This window comes from Malurus melanocephalus, unplaced genomic scaffold, assembly GCF_030028575.1.
Source record: "Malurus melanocephalus ecotype Western Australia unplaced genomic scaffold, MMel_1.1 scaffold_295, whole genome shotgun sequence".
Taxonomy (NCBI): Eukaryota; Metazoa; Chordata; class Aves; order Passeriformes; family Maluridae; genus Malurus; species Malurus melanocephalus.
Window position 1 is genome coordinate 281,865 of NW_026623527.1, and position 14,157 is coordinate 296,021.

Genomic DNA, 14,157 nt, shown 5'->3' on the forward strand with positions numbered 1-14,157 from the left:
CCAAAACAACAAAATAGAGTAATTCAGTCTGACAACCTTAGAATTTCTTCACTTGCATCTGTAGTTCTCTAAATATGGATAGAAAACACTCTTCCACAAGGACAAACATGAATAGAGAAAACCCAGTTAATTCCAAAGAAGTCTAAGCTCAATGGAAGATATCTAACACCACTGTGGGCTTGCAATGCATGATCTGGAAAGTCTGCCCAGAGATCTGTTCCAGTAATTAATTATTTAATTAATGTAATGAACATCTACCTTTGTCAATATTTACAGCAGTTGTTCTTTTGGGGTCTTAAACAATATTTTTGCTGTAAAATGTTCTGAAATTAATTCACCATCAACTCCTGTATGCAGCCGCACCCCTTACAGCTGTGGGAAGAAGGGCCTATCTCCTGATTTCCAGAAGAAATGAGTCAATATAAATCCAATTAAAACCAGCTGGATTTTTTGGGAGACACCGGGGATGTACCCCTGTGAAAGAATGAAATTTGTGAACATTTTTTTCCTTTGAATTGTACCATCCAACCCAGCAAACAAACAAAATATATTTCACATATAATATGTTTCACACAAACATATTTATATATATATATATATATATATATTTAATATTTGAGCATTTATCCTAAATTCTCTTAATTCTCCATGGCAGTCACACCTTGGAAAGAATGGTAGGGAAGGCCACTGACCTCAAATCTTTGACAGTGAATGATTTCTACAAAGAAATGTCACCGTTAAAGCAGAGTGCCCCATCAATGAATAAGTCAAAAAAGCCATAAAATTTAAAAGAAAAATTACATTTTTATGAGAAAGAAGGCTTTCTCCCAACAAAAGAGGARAAAAGGCAAGAGAACAGAGAGAGTAGGAAGAGCCACTTAGTCCACAAGTGTTTACTAAATCTAAAACCTGCAATGGAGGCTCAGCAGCCATGGGAGATGTTAAGACAAGAGAGTGATTTTTTATCATTTTCAAAGGATCTGCAACACAAAGGACGAGTTAGAATGAGAGGCCTAAAGTAAAGTAATTGTTTTGCTTGCCTTAATAAAGTCATGGAGCAGCAAATGTCTAAAGTAAAGTAAAGCATTAAAAAAAGCTCATAGATGCAATTAGAAAAATTCACTGCAGAGCAGAGATTTTTTCTGTCAGGAAGAGGATCAGGTAAGATGGAACCCAACATGGGAAACATGGGATTAAGAGTGAAATTGCAGGGTCTTGCAATCTTGTGAGGTCCAACAGCTGAGTTTGCGTAAGAGAATCATATCCATCCCAAAACCTGATTTGGATCTGTGTGAAAATCAGAGTATCTTCAAACACACCTTSTATCGTCAGGTGGCAATGTCAGAGATCAAGATTAGAGGTAAAATAATCAATAATCAACAGGTTTTATCACCATGGATTTGAATTCAGGAAAAATCCTGTTACACTACTTCAGCCCTGATAAGAAATCAGATGGGCAGGAATAGGTAATAACCACAGAATTTATTTTGCTACCAACTTTTTAATATCTTCACCCCAAAATAACCAGCAGAAGTGGCACCGTTAGAACACAGCTGAAGAATGGACTTCATAAAGAGAATTTTATGAAAAGGGCTGTCCCATCAGGAAGCATTAAATGCTATTAACCAGTCCCAAAAGTAATGAATGTAGTAGCCAGGAGGGGTAGAGGTTTTAATGACTTACAGTTTGTAGGTCAACCTTCCTTAGTGCCTCAGCGCCAATCTGCTGAGACTCAGTGAGTGAAAACGCTATTATAATGGGGTTGGAAATGTGTTTGACTCTCAGCAGGGAAGCATCTGAGCCCACTTCTAAGCAAAAGTAACTTAAATTCATCAAAGTAATTTCATGGCTGGAATTCTTCAGATCTGTGACAGAGAAAAGGCAGATTTCTCCAAAAACACATTGATGATAAGAGGTGATAACATGAGGGTTAAAAAGTGAAGGCTTCCCTAAGGACAATATATAATCAAATATCAAGCCATAGAAAACAATTAAAACAATTTACATTTTCATCTAATGGCCTCATCCATTCTGTATTCAGCTACTCAAATATGAATGAAACTACAACAGCACCACAAAAATCAGTTCCTGCAGTCAAACTGCAATTTTACTTTTTCAAGTTGAAAAAAAAAATTAGAGTATAAACAAAATGCTGTAGAAATCCTTGGCTTTGCTTAATGTAATCATCCAAAAAGCACACAAATCATCTACTGCAGCCTAAATTAATTTTTTTAGGAATATTATGCAGGTAAGATTTCTTCTTTAAACTTATTTGTTCTATTTGTATACTTAGGAGGATAAAATTTTTAAATGTATTATTACAATGAAYATTGTCTACAAAGTTCTCTCTTTTTTCCCTTTATAAACATGGAATCACTGTCAGGGTACCTCCTTYACTGAACTTCAGTTTAGATCTCAAACATGAAATCTGGCCAGCAAATTGCCACATATAAGCAAATAAAAAGGCTCTTGGAATTAACAGGATTCATGGTAGTATATCAGGAAAATTTAGGTAACGAATGATTTTTATAGAAAAAGCAAATATGAGCATAAGGGAGAAAAACTTAATCTTTGTGTTCACAGATGAAATTTAATCAAATCCTAATTTGTCCCAGAAGATGTAATATAAGCATTTGTTTTACTAATTTTTTATTAAATGAACATGACAGAGAGGGGCACTTTGTAGGCACCATGTCTCAACATAGGCCTGGGAAAATAAAGGCTGACAGAGCAATGAAAAGCTTGAGTTCTCTCCCAAAAAAAAGAGGAATATAACTGGCAAAAATATACTTAAGGGTTATACGCTGCGTATTAAAGTTTTAAAGCTTTGGAATAGATGAAAGAGCAGCAGATGCAAAAAACAACAGGGGGCAGATTTTGTATCAAAGCCATAAAAATATACAGCCACTTTAATGGGCAATTATTCTTCACATTTGTGCTGCGGTTTGAATTTGTATGAGGGYGCCATATGCCCCGAGAAAGGTGTGCCATCAAAATGGATGAGCAAATCCACCTCTCACCGCTCCTCATCTCTCCTCCTCCGCTCAGACTGGCGGGTCATCCGCCACCCAGAGTTTGCAAATGTTTTACGGGAAGGGTTTTAATGTTATATCACGTTGGAGTCAGTTTATCGTTAATTTACTGCGGCACAGTTTAACTGCTCCAAAGACGGGGAGACGCATTTGCATTATTCCCATGGTTCGGGAGGATCCCCGTCGAGGAAGCTCAATAAATTAAAAACAAAGAGATATAATGGGTAGCGTGCTGAGAGAGGCTAAGCAGAATAATCTGTATGATATTATCTGAGATTTCAGGGACGGAATCAGCGGTTTATCCCGATGTGCGCTGTGTTTTCCCTCCACTGCAATAGTAATAAGTATTATTAAGTGGCATTCTTGAAAAGAATTATAAACACTGTGCTAAAGAGGATTTGTGTGTTTAAATACACAGACCAAAGCACACTGCAAGCAAAAATGTAAGCTCTGTTAGTACAGATTTTACGTGAAAAGGCTTTTAAATTAAATATGAATATATGAACATACACATACTTCAAATTCAGGGTAAAAAAAATCTTTAGAAAGTTCGCAGTGTTTAAAATTAGCAGGCTGAAAATACATTTCTTCACCTGTCACTGCTGTGAGATGATTTTCTCTGGAATCTAGTTGTGGATTAACTGCATTCAAAGCACATTTCCCATACACATCAAACACAGTCACAATTGGTCACTTCTATTTCTTTCTTTCATGATTTATTTATTTTTTTTCAACCATACTTTAAATTATAGAATGACTATTGCCTTACTACTGTAGAAAAAATACATGCCAGTATTATACACTGTTGTTTAGGAATGAATWAATCTGCATTTTGGAGAAACCCTTACTTATAGGACATTCTCATTTGAAATGCATTAAAAAGGAAAACAAAAATCTCTAATTAATGTACAAGTCTAATCACCATTCTCCACATGGAAGAGTAATTTTTCACTGTTCATTTGCTCGGTGTAATCTCAAAACTGACATAACAGAGAAGCAATGGCCTATAAATCTGCTCTCATTTGTTTCTTTAATATTCATATTCCATTGAACTACAGCTGCTTGTTGCTGCAGTCTATTACAACATGCAAAACTGTCGATAAAAATATTATGAAAGGYAAGATGTGTTTCTTCATGGCTCTGTGTGCCATTTATTTGGGAAAAAATAACAACAAATGACTCATGGATTGTCCCTTAGTTTGCTGCACGCTGGGCGATTAGTGATTAATTACCTTGCTGCAAATTGACATGGCACAAGGAAATTGACACAGCTCTGATTAATTAACTTTTTTATGCAAGACAGTTACTTACAAAACACTGCACACTGTAATTGAATCCCTTTACACAACACTACTGCATTAAGTTTCCTGTCAAATCCAAATCAGCACCAAATTTCACRTAAATTTGGTGAAACTTTTTCTACTGATGTGTATGTRAATATTTCTAGAGGGAGGWCAGGCAACTRCTTTAACACACTGTTTWYAAATATTTCAGCCTCGGACATGGGMAAAAWCAGATTTTYGATTTTTCCATRCCAAACCATAATCAAATGCATGAAAAAAAACATAAATTAAATATTTTAGTAAAGAGCCACCTACCATTTAATGTGCTTATTCCTACGTTAAATTATAGGGAGACACTTAACTGTTCCAACAAAACTTTCCATTTGGTTATCTTCAGCTCGAAGTTGTTTTCATATCTAACTGATCTATCATTTCAATGACTTGCATATGGTGACTTCCCTGTAATTATTTTAAATCTGGATAGAACTTGTTCTTTTTATCTGCCCGCCTTTGTTTCATCTCATGTACCAATAAACAACCCACTATTGGTTTTGATCTATACTGACAGCAWTAAATGCTATTAATTTATAACGTTCTGAGCAAAATCTTGAAGCCCAAGCCTGGAAAATGTCTTTTCCTCTTGTCTAAGCTTTTTCCCTGTGAGGGTGATGAGCACAGGTGCCTGGGGGGCTGTGGAATCTCCATCCTTGGAGATATTCCCCAGCTCTTTGTGGTCCTGGAGAGCTCAAGGCTTTGCTGCTGGAGCAGGTGATGGAAAAGTTTCTCCAGAGGTCCTTCAAGCCTCCGCCAGGCAGATTCAGCCATTCAGTGATTTTGTGATTATCAGAAATTCCTTAACTGGATCACGGCMACCTGAGCTCCCAAGATATCAAGGGGTCTCCAAAAACAAGCAGAAGAAAATTGAGGACATGAAGGGATCCAAAGATCCCTTTGGATCAGCTGAGATGATTGAGAACCCTTTTTGTAAAGCCATGTAATGACACCAGCGTACATCTTTTAATTAAAAAAAAATGCTATAATTGGTGGTGAAATTACATATGAAGTAGTTAATATCCAAAAGAGAGCTCTGCATAGCTGAAATTACAAATAGTTGAGGAATAGTTGGCTTTTCACTAAAGGAACAACAAAAATGAAGAAAAAGCTCAGGAGGTGAAAACAAAGCACCCAGGCCATAAAGGGAAAGAAACAGCAGAGATCAGAGGAGACACATTTGATCTTAAATTAAAGAACAATCTTCAAATATAGATGATCAAAGTGATCGATATCTTGTCTGGTGTTCCCAGTTATTGRACTTCTAAAAGTTTCAAGCAAATGAAAAAAATCCCCTGTGTCTGACTAAACACCATTTCTAMGACAAAGCAAAAGGGCCATGGCTGTAAAAGCTGGATGAAGAGTAGCACTGCTATAAAGAGATGACAAAATGTAGTAATTTGAATGTTTATGAAAGTCAATTATGTAGTGACAAGAAWTACTGTTTGGATGGCAGAAGGATTCCTGAAACTCAACAGAATTATTAAACTGTAAAAAGAGCCTTGTCAGAATGCATTGGGAACAATTTAGGCAGGAAGTGCTAGAGGAAACCCCAGCTGTTAACCTAATCCAAACCATAATGGAAAAATTGTCAAAGCAAAGAACTGCACCTGCAAAGTCACATTGATACCAAAAATGTTAATTCCTAAACAGCACTTACTGTCTGTGAAATTCAGGTTGAATTTTGCTGTTCACAGAATGCTTCTAAGAGCCATGATGATTCAACAGCAATCATCACAAAATAAAGAGTGACATTAAGGTGTGCCTTTATTTGAAACCAAATCCTACATGCTAAGCTGAAAAACCCCAAAATTTAGAGCTTACTGTCTGAAAGACAGGATGATTTGAGATGTTGAGTCAACACTGTGTGTTTGGTGCTAAAAACGAGCAACAGCAGAGAGGTTATGGGATGGAGAGCCAGAGAGATTTCAGAAGTCCAGGACATGCACAAAGGCTTTGATGTACAACTGTACCAAAGAAYGTGATGCAAAATAATATAAAATGTAATTGTCACTATTTAGCTGCCTTCTGAGAGCATTCAAAATCATGGGTCAGTCACCAGTGCTGCCAGGGGCCATCTGCTGCCTCTCCACCGACAGAACACCAAGGTAAGGGTTTGGAGTTCCCAGATCTCCTTGGCCACACACAATTTTTATTATTTGAACCAAAGGACAGAGATACTCTCCACAATTTATGACCTTGCCATCCATCTCCCACTGCCCACATGMAGGATTGTGTATAAGTGGGGAAAAAAAGTCAGCAACAATTAAGGAATTGTCTCTATTTTCAAAACTCCTAAGCCTGCTAGGTCAAACTCACTGCTCCAGCACGACACACATCAACAGCAGGATGAGGAGAAACAGCCAGGCCCTCAAAAGCAGTTATGGGAGTGAAATGAAAGCCACGTTTACAGATTTTGAGCACTAAAAAATATATCACAGTGATACTTGTAAGTCACCATTTAAAATATGGATACAGAGAAAGTAAACTAGAAATTTTACTGAAAATTTCTGAAAATTTTCCTGAAATAGTTACAAAAAGRCAATGTATGCTGATACAGAACATCAAAAATCCTAAAGGAATCATTTCAGGCAATACTACAAAAAAAAAACAAAAACAAAAACAAACCAAAAAAACCCAAAACCCAAGAGGTTTACTTTACAATTAAAAATAGGATAACATTTAAATCAAGAACATAATTTAATGCATGTAAATGAAGTTTTAATCAATTGTGTTAATTTTGTACTATCTTCATAACTATCTGACTTGAAAATCAGTGGTGTTACCCTGCATCAAGGCAAGGCCCAGCACAATGGGCCAGAACAGTTTAAAAACTTTCTAAAGACTTTTCAACATGAGATGACATCAATATTCGTCTACATTTTTACACATCATGGAGGGAATTATGGAAACCCATTCCCTTCCTATTTACTATTGATATCTTCTTTATTTAAGCTTTCTCTGAWACTCATTGTATTTAACACACAAACAAGAAGTGCACTGGGCAGAGCTTTCCTCTTTACTACCGGGTCATTCTCTTCACAAATAAAGGCAATTAATTCAGGAAGCACACCGAAAGATTGTTTGACTCCTAAAYGTTCAGAAACAAGGCTTTTGTCACCTGGAAATTAAATATGTGATTGCTGTACTCAGATGTACAGACATTTCCCTTTGGCAGGAATTTTTCAGCCCTGCAATGGTGATTTTGGGTCAATCTCAGCCTCCTTTACAGGGGGTGCTCTACCTGTTTCCTACRAAGCAATAAAAAGCAGACAAAACCACCAATGTGTAAATACAACCCACTGATACATATTTTATCAGCGATGAAGCRATCTGCCATTCCAATTTAGCTTGAGAGAAAACGGACCAATTAAAAATTTAATTCAGAGAACATTTTTACATTCAATTCAGAAATTCTGCAGTGCTGGCAAATTCTTTATACCGTATGAATACCGATTTTTTTAAACTGCTCCTGATCCGTGTTGTAATTCAAAATGGCAAGCTTCCCAAACAGTTAAATTAAGAAAAACGGTAACAATAAAATCAGAATAAATTAATCATTGCAATAYGTGTCCATTTGATTGAATATGGTCAGTCATGTCTTGCATAAAAAAATGCAGAGAAGGATACACCAAGTGCCAGAAGCACCTACACTGCCCTCAGTGTCAACAAGCTGCCATCATTACAGTGTAATTTTCAGGTAATTACATGTGTGCAACAGATTAATCTGACAAAATCAACAGAATCAAAAACCTGACAAAATCAACTGAATCAAGGTTTCCAAATGCTCCCACTAATGATCCGGCTCAGAAGTGCACTTGCAATCTTTGAAAATTTCTGTTTTCCCTGTGTAACCTCCTCGGTATTTAAAATATCCCAGAACATACTAGAGATGTCAAAGATCTTCCTTCAATCCATTAGTAATACCGTGGAAAAATAAAATCTGGAATGTCCTCAGTGAAACAAGAAACATGGACAGAGTTTCACTCAGCATCTTTTTGGTGGTTTGCTAATATTTCTAAGCCAAGTAACCTACTACTAAAGAAAGGACATGCTGCATAGACAGGCTTGATTTAATTTTCATTTCTGTAACATAGTGAGTCCTTAAATACATTAAATCCTACTAGTGAATGTGGTCTTTCTAAATGCAAAATGTATCTTTATGATTTTTTTATTTATTCTATCAACAAGTTCCTGAAGTATCYTCCCTCTATGACTTAAAACAAAACACCCACAGGAAAAAAAAGATCTTTTTAAAACTAGGACATGTATCTGTTACATGTAAGTGCTGGCATTTTTAATGGGGAACACAGATAAAAAACAAAATTCCCTTATCCTGTAATTAATACTTTATGTTTGTGACATAGATTTTCCTCCTTTTCTAGCACATACTGGATTAGTAGGAATATTGGGATAATTTAGGAACGTCCCTAATGCCTGCTCTGAAGGAAGGAAGCACATTTTCTTGATTTGCTTTTATAAAAAAAAAACAAAAAACTTTAGCATGAAAAAAATATTTCTTGTCAAAAATATTACAGGCCCAAAGGTTTCCAGGGAATTTTCCAAAAGAACTGCCTTCCCACCTTTCAAAAACATCTCATCTTGGCCTTGTTGTTTCCTGGTCGCTCATAAGCTAAAATCCCAGGGCAACATAGTTTATTGTTTTAATATCTGTCTGACGCAAAGCAAAAGCRTTCTCTGGTGAGTGCTTATCTGTCATATGTACTTCTGTGAAAGGAATATCAAGACAAATAAGATGTTCCAGGGCATATCATGGGATTATGACTTTGGCACTGACTGAATTCTGTTTAAAAATAGTTGAAACAATAAATACAAAAAAAAAAAAAAAAGCGCCTGTACTTATATTTTGAGGATGCAAGCCTGAAGAGCATTGGGTTTTAAATGTTTTAATTATAAGGGGTTTAGGCTTTTAGTATGAATAGAAATATTTTAGTATGAATAGAAAATGAAYGCTCAAGTCCATAAATGGGGCAAACAAGATGAGAGGGAATAATATTCATAATTTAAACAGTTAAAACAATAAAATTCTATTCTAATGGTACAATGGACTGTGAACTTACTTAGTATTAATTAAACTCAATGTAATGGCATTTTCTATATTGAAATGAATAACCAGTGATCTGGAAATTCATTTAGACCATTAGGTTAATTACAGAAACCGATGGAAGTTTAATCAGACAATTACAATTAAAGAACACGAACAATGTGGGACAGATTTATAAGCATTTGTACCACCTCAATCATTTTTGCTGCATTCCACCACCGCTTCTTCCAAAACTGTAATCAATATATCAATTAAAAATGGGCCATCAACTTCATTTGCCCTTGAGTATGATAAAATAAAACGAATTAATATCGGATTTCTGCATTTTCATATTTTTCTTCCTTTAATTCTATCRCTTGATTGCAGTATGAAAGATTTGTTTAGGAGCTGATAAGCAGGCTTGCTGAAGATGAAACAACTCTAACATTTRGAAAATCTAAGCCAAAATTGACTTCAGTTTAAAATGTACTCATTGAAGTCAAAGAAAATTCTCTTTTATGGGCATGCTAAACTTGTGGGAAATAGAGGTGTTCATCTGCACATCATTGTGAACAAATATTAAAATATTTTACCATAAGTGGGACCTATTCACGTAGCTTACAGTGAAATGTCCCTTCAACAGCAGAAAAGTCCACTCAGTAATTCAAGTATCTTCRTGCTTACTTGGAGCTAAAATAAGACCCAAAAGATTCAGAGATCAAAGCTCTGATTTAGAGAGTAAAAAATATTTAGCTGGCTTTAAACCTCCCTTTATATTATATTTTCAATTCCATCTGTGCCCCGTTGGGGTGTGGGCAGCACAAGKGGACATTCCTGAGGAATGGGGTGCTGCTCCAGGCTGCAGCCTCACCCCACCAGCGAGGGCTGGGGGAGCCCAGGAATGCTGTGAACCAGTCCARAGCACGAGGATTTCTGCTGGAAATTCTTCTCCTGTTCCACACACACCAAGGACAGGGGTGTCATCAGGGGAGCAGAGCCAGCGAGGGCTGGGAGCCCAGGGACAGCAACCATGACATCAACAAGAGAGGGGTCCACGGCCAGGACACTGGGACACCCAACAGGTGACCCTGAAGGCTGGGACAGCTCCGTCTTTACAGGAGCCCTGCTGCAGCCTGCTTCTTCCAGCCAGAATACTTCACATTTCTACAACTTCATGTCTTCCTTCTTCCCTGTACTTTGGGTCTCATGAGCGTCTACTTTGTTCACATTTTCAGGCTCTTCTACGTTATAGAAAACTGGGGAAAATAGGCACAAAACAGCTCTTCCATCAATTCAGGCTTGTGTTTTCACCTTTCTCAACCATATATACCCAGCTGTGCTACTGTCCTTGGCAGTACAGTGATACAGACATTCAGAGACAGAMATTTTCTCTTCTTTGGAATCATTCTTTTGTCCAGCAGGGTCTTAATGTTTTCACAGATCAGCTCATGTGTGGCTCCAATTTGGAAGAGTTCCAAAATTGTTCTTGATATATTTCTCATTTACCAGGAGATACAAATTTCTTTAGGATTTTGAAATTTCCTGTGGAAGCAACTACTCTAAAGAAGCGAGGGCAGAAAGAGACTGTCAGCTATGTGCAGCCAAACTGTTCCATTCCTAAGTTTCAGTGAGAAAACTGAAGTTTTCCTGGGCCTCTGGGAAGATTCCAATGAGTGCTGACTCACTGGGATTTGGTGAAGTCCAATCTTTCCTGGCTGKATATAACTCCTTCCAATACTTGTCTACATCCTGCATTAATGATGCAGGATTTAACTGCAATCTGGTGGGTCAGTCCTGCCCTGGAGATGCCAATCCTGTGGGAATCCACAGCAGCCAAGGTTTCCTGCCCTGATTGTCCCACCCRGGGATGGGAACACTGGCATGCTGAAACCCTGCTCCCTACATAACAAATTATCCATTCTGAGAATTGRTGTGCAAATGAAAAACTGATCCAGGTCCCATCTTCTGCTTCAGCATAAGAGAACAGATGAGGCATGAGAGACTATTGCTGCTGATTTGTTCCACTGCTTGCAGGAGAAACAGCTCATTTCTTCCTGTATTATGCGAGGGGCCAGAAGTGATGGGAGGRAGCAGAGCCATGTTTCCATCTCCTGGCATATTCAGAGGGGTAACTAATCATTGTGCTGGAAAATGTATGGTGTGATGCACAAAATAGAACCTGGAGAAATAAAATATCAGAAGGGAAAGAGCAGCCACAAGAATTGGCTCTCTCTCTCTGAAGAGCCAAGGGGTAAAAGYGTGCAGAGGCTTCAGAGGTAACCAGTGGCCAGTGCAACTACAAACCAAAAGGTTTSGTGAGAAATCAAGCCGGACAAATTAAGACAAATACATCTTACAACCACGTTTCAGTCCTTCATGCCTTATAACTCAGGAGCAAAAGATGTACAGACAARTTTGACAACACTTTGAAAAATGGGGACTGTCCTCTTGCAAGTAACTGAAAAATTCTAAATGCTATTCACACTTAGAGAACTTCAAATATCTCAGACAGCTTCAGGAAAATCTCAGCAGACTCTTTCCCTTCTGTTAAAACATTACAAATTGAAAACCTCTTAATTCCGACATTGTAAGCAGTTCTGAAATATCACAGTTACCATATCAGCAGTAACAGAATAAACGATTAACAAATTATTCAAAAAGGAAGGCTGCAATATTGTTGTCTACATGGAATGATAATAGTACAAGYATTCATCTCCTAGACGCTAATGTTGACTTATCAGTTATAATTTCAATATTACAAATGTGCACAAAAATGGAATATAGAAGATCTTTAAACTAATAAAAGAAATGAGACGAAAGTCAACCTTCATTTCTGTTCACTTCTAGCAGAATTTCCTATAAAAATGAAGCTATTTTACATCTTTATTGGAAGTTTTGTAATAAGGAGAAATAAAAACTCTCATTACAATATTCAGTAATTGTAGTAATTTTGTGTTATTAGGAGTTGTGACCCTGTAGGGGAAACTGCATTTCAGCAAGATGAAATTTTATAAACAACAAAAGAAAAATCATGACTTGCACGCACACAGATTCAACAAAAGTGCAATAATTTCTCCTGCAAGGGCTACCAGCAATGCCTGTTATGAAACTGTGTATTACACAGGGCCCACTGGGAGGCAGATAGGCAGAGCCTGTTTACTTCAGTATTTGGAATAATTGAAAACAAACAGGTGTTTGTTAGGRTATCATTATTCAAGGAACACCACGGCAAAATAAGATTTTTCAGCGGGATTGACTCAGGAGACAGAATRGGAACAGTGAAGTCCAGAGCACTGAGGGATTCAATATTAGCAGAAATATCATCTGATGGAAACAGCAGAAATAAATTTCCTGGGATACGACTCAGTGAGGCAAYAGCAGCAACAGGGTAAAGTCATGAAAAGCTTTCAAAGAAGAGCAGTTTTCAGAAAATTATAACACTGCCCCCTCCTCTCTAAAAGAAGCTCCCTAATACTGAGATGAGTGAAATGTTTGGATCGTTTTGCAGAAAAATAATTTCCAGTCAGAAAGGAGGAGTGCACTAAAAATGTCCAAAAGGAGCATTAATTTAAACAGCAAGTACTTCACATCTCTGTGTTACTACAAGAAGTAAAAAATAAAACCCCACAGCTAGGGAAAGGTGACATCTTAGAAAATATTCTTGGAGCACCTGGAAGCAAATGCAGACTTAACTGACAATTTAATTTGCAATTTAAAACACTTGAAACATTTAGTTTGCTATGCATTTGTAAACTSCAGACTCCTGATTTAAAGGAGATCCCATATGTATCCTGGAATTTATATGGGATTTACAGGGGATCCCATAGGTGTCCTGGAGAAGCAGCAGCTCTAGGGATGCCATTGATAGCATTTGACATAAGAGAACTGCATGACTGTAGAGATGATCTCTATGGAACTCTTTTGTCCTCATTCATGGTTTTAATTTAAAAAAAAATAGTAATTTTCATAGTCTAGATAAGCTTTAATAGAACAGAAATGCATTCTAGATTGAATACCRTCCTCATAAAGAGCACGTCTGATAATGCTGTTAAATCAGACTGGGTATTTTTTTTTATGGAGCACCACAATAACACAGASCCAAGTTACTGCTGCTGCATTGAGCTCCAGGCCTCTCATCCCTCTGGATGCCAGAAAGAGCATCAGTGCAACCACCAATCCAATCTGAAACACTCTCAGGAGAGGTTTCTGCTCAGAATTTCAGAGGACACATCTCTACTCCAAAGTTTTGTGCAGAAAAATAGCAGCACCCATYGTGTCAGCTTGTTTCTGCTTTTCTTTTATTAGGGCAGCTTTTTATGACTCAAAATACCCCCTCACATAGAGGCTGCTCCTTTAGTAAAAAATGACTTCGTACTATGAAGTCATTCTATGAATAGAGTACTTCTATTTGCTTCCTGACCAAATCAAATGGTGGCATGATAAAATATGTTATGTGCAATAAATCACAGTTGTGAGCAGGACAGAAGAAGAAACACATCATGTTCTACACAAAAGGCAGAGCACCCAACAGTATTAGATTCCAAAAACTGTCACTATCACTAGAATTTCTGACCATTTCTGTACAACATTGCAATATAGACAATTTAAAAAAATATATATATATATACTTTGAGTACAAAACTATAACTGAAAACACTGAATTACCCGTTGACATTACTTACATTTTTTTACAAACACCACATTTACTTTTTTTTTTACAAACACCACATTTACCTTTAACAAGAGC

The 14,157-nt window shown here is 37.1% G+C and overlaps 1 protein-coding gene across 5 annotated transcripts in view; it reads right to left on the minus strand.

Moving 5' to 3' along the window:
- The window catches only part of RBFOX1 (RNA binding fox-1 homolog 1), a 504,918-nt gene that overhangs the window by 47,153 nt on the left and 443,608 nt on the right, over positions 1 to 14,157 (minus strand). The window lies entirely within an intron of this gene.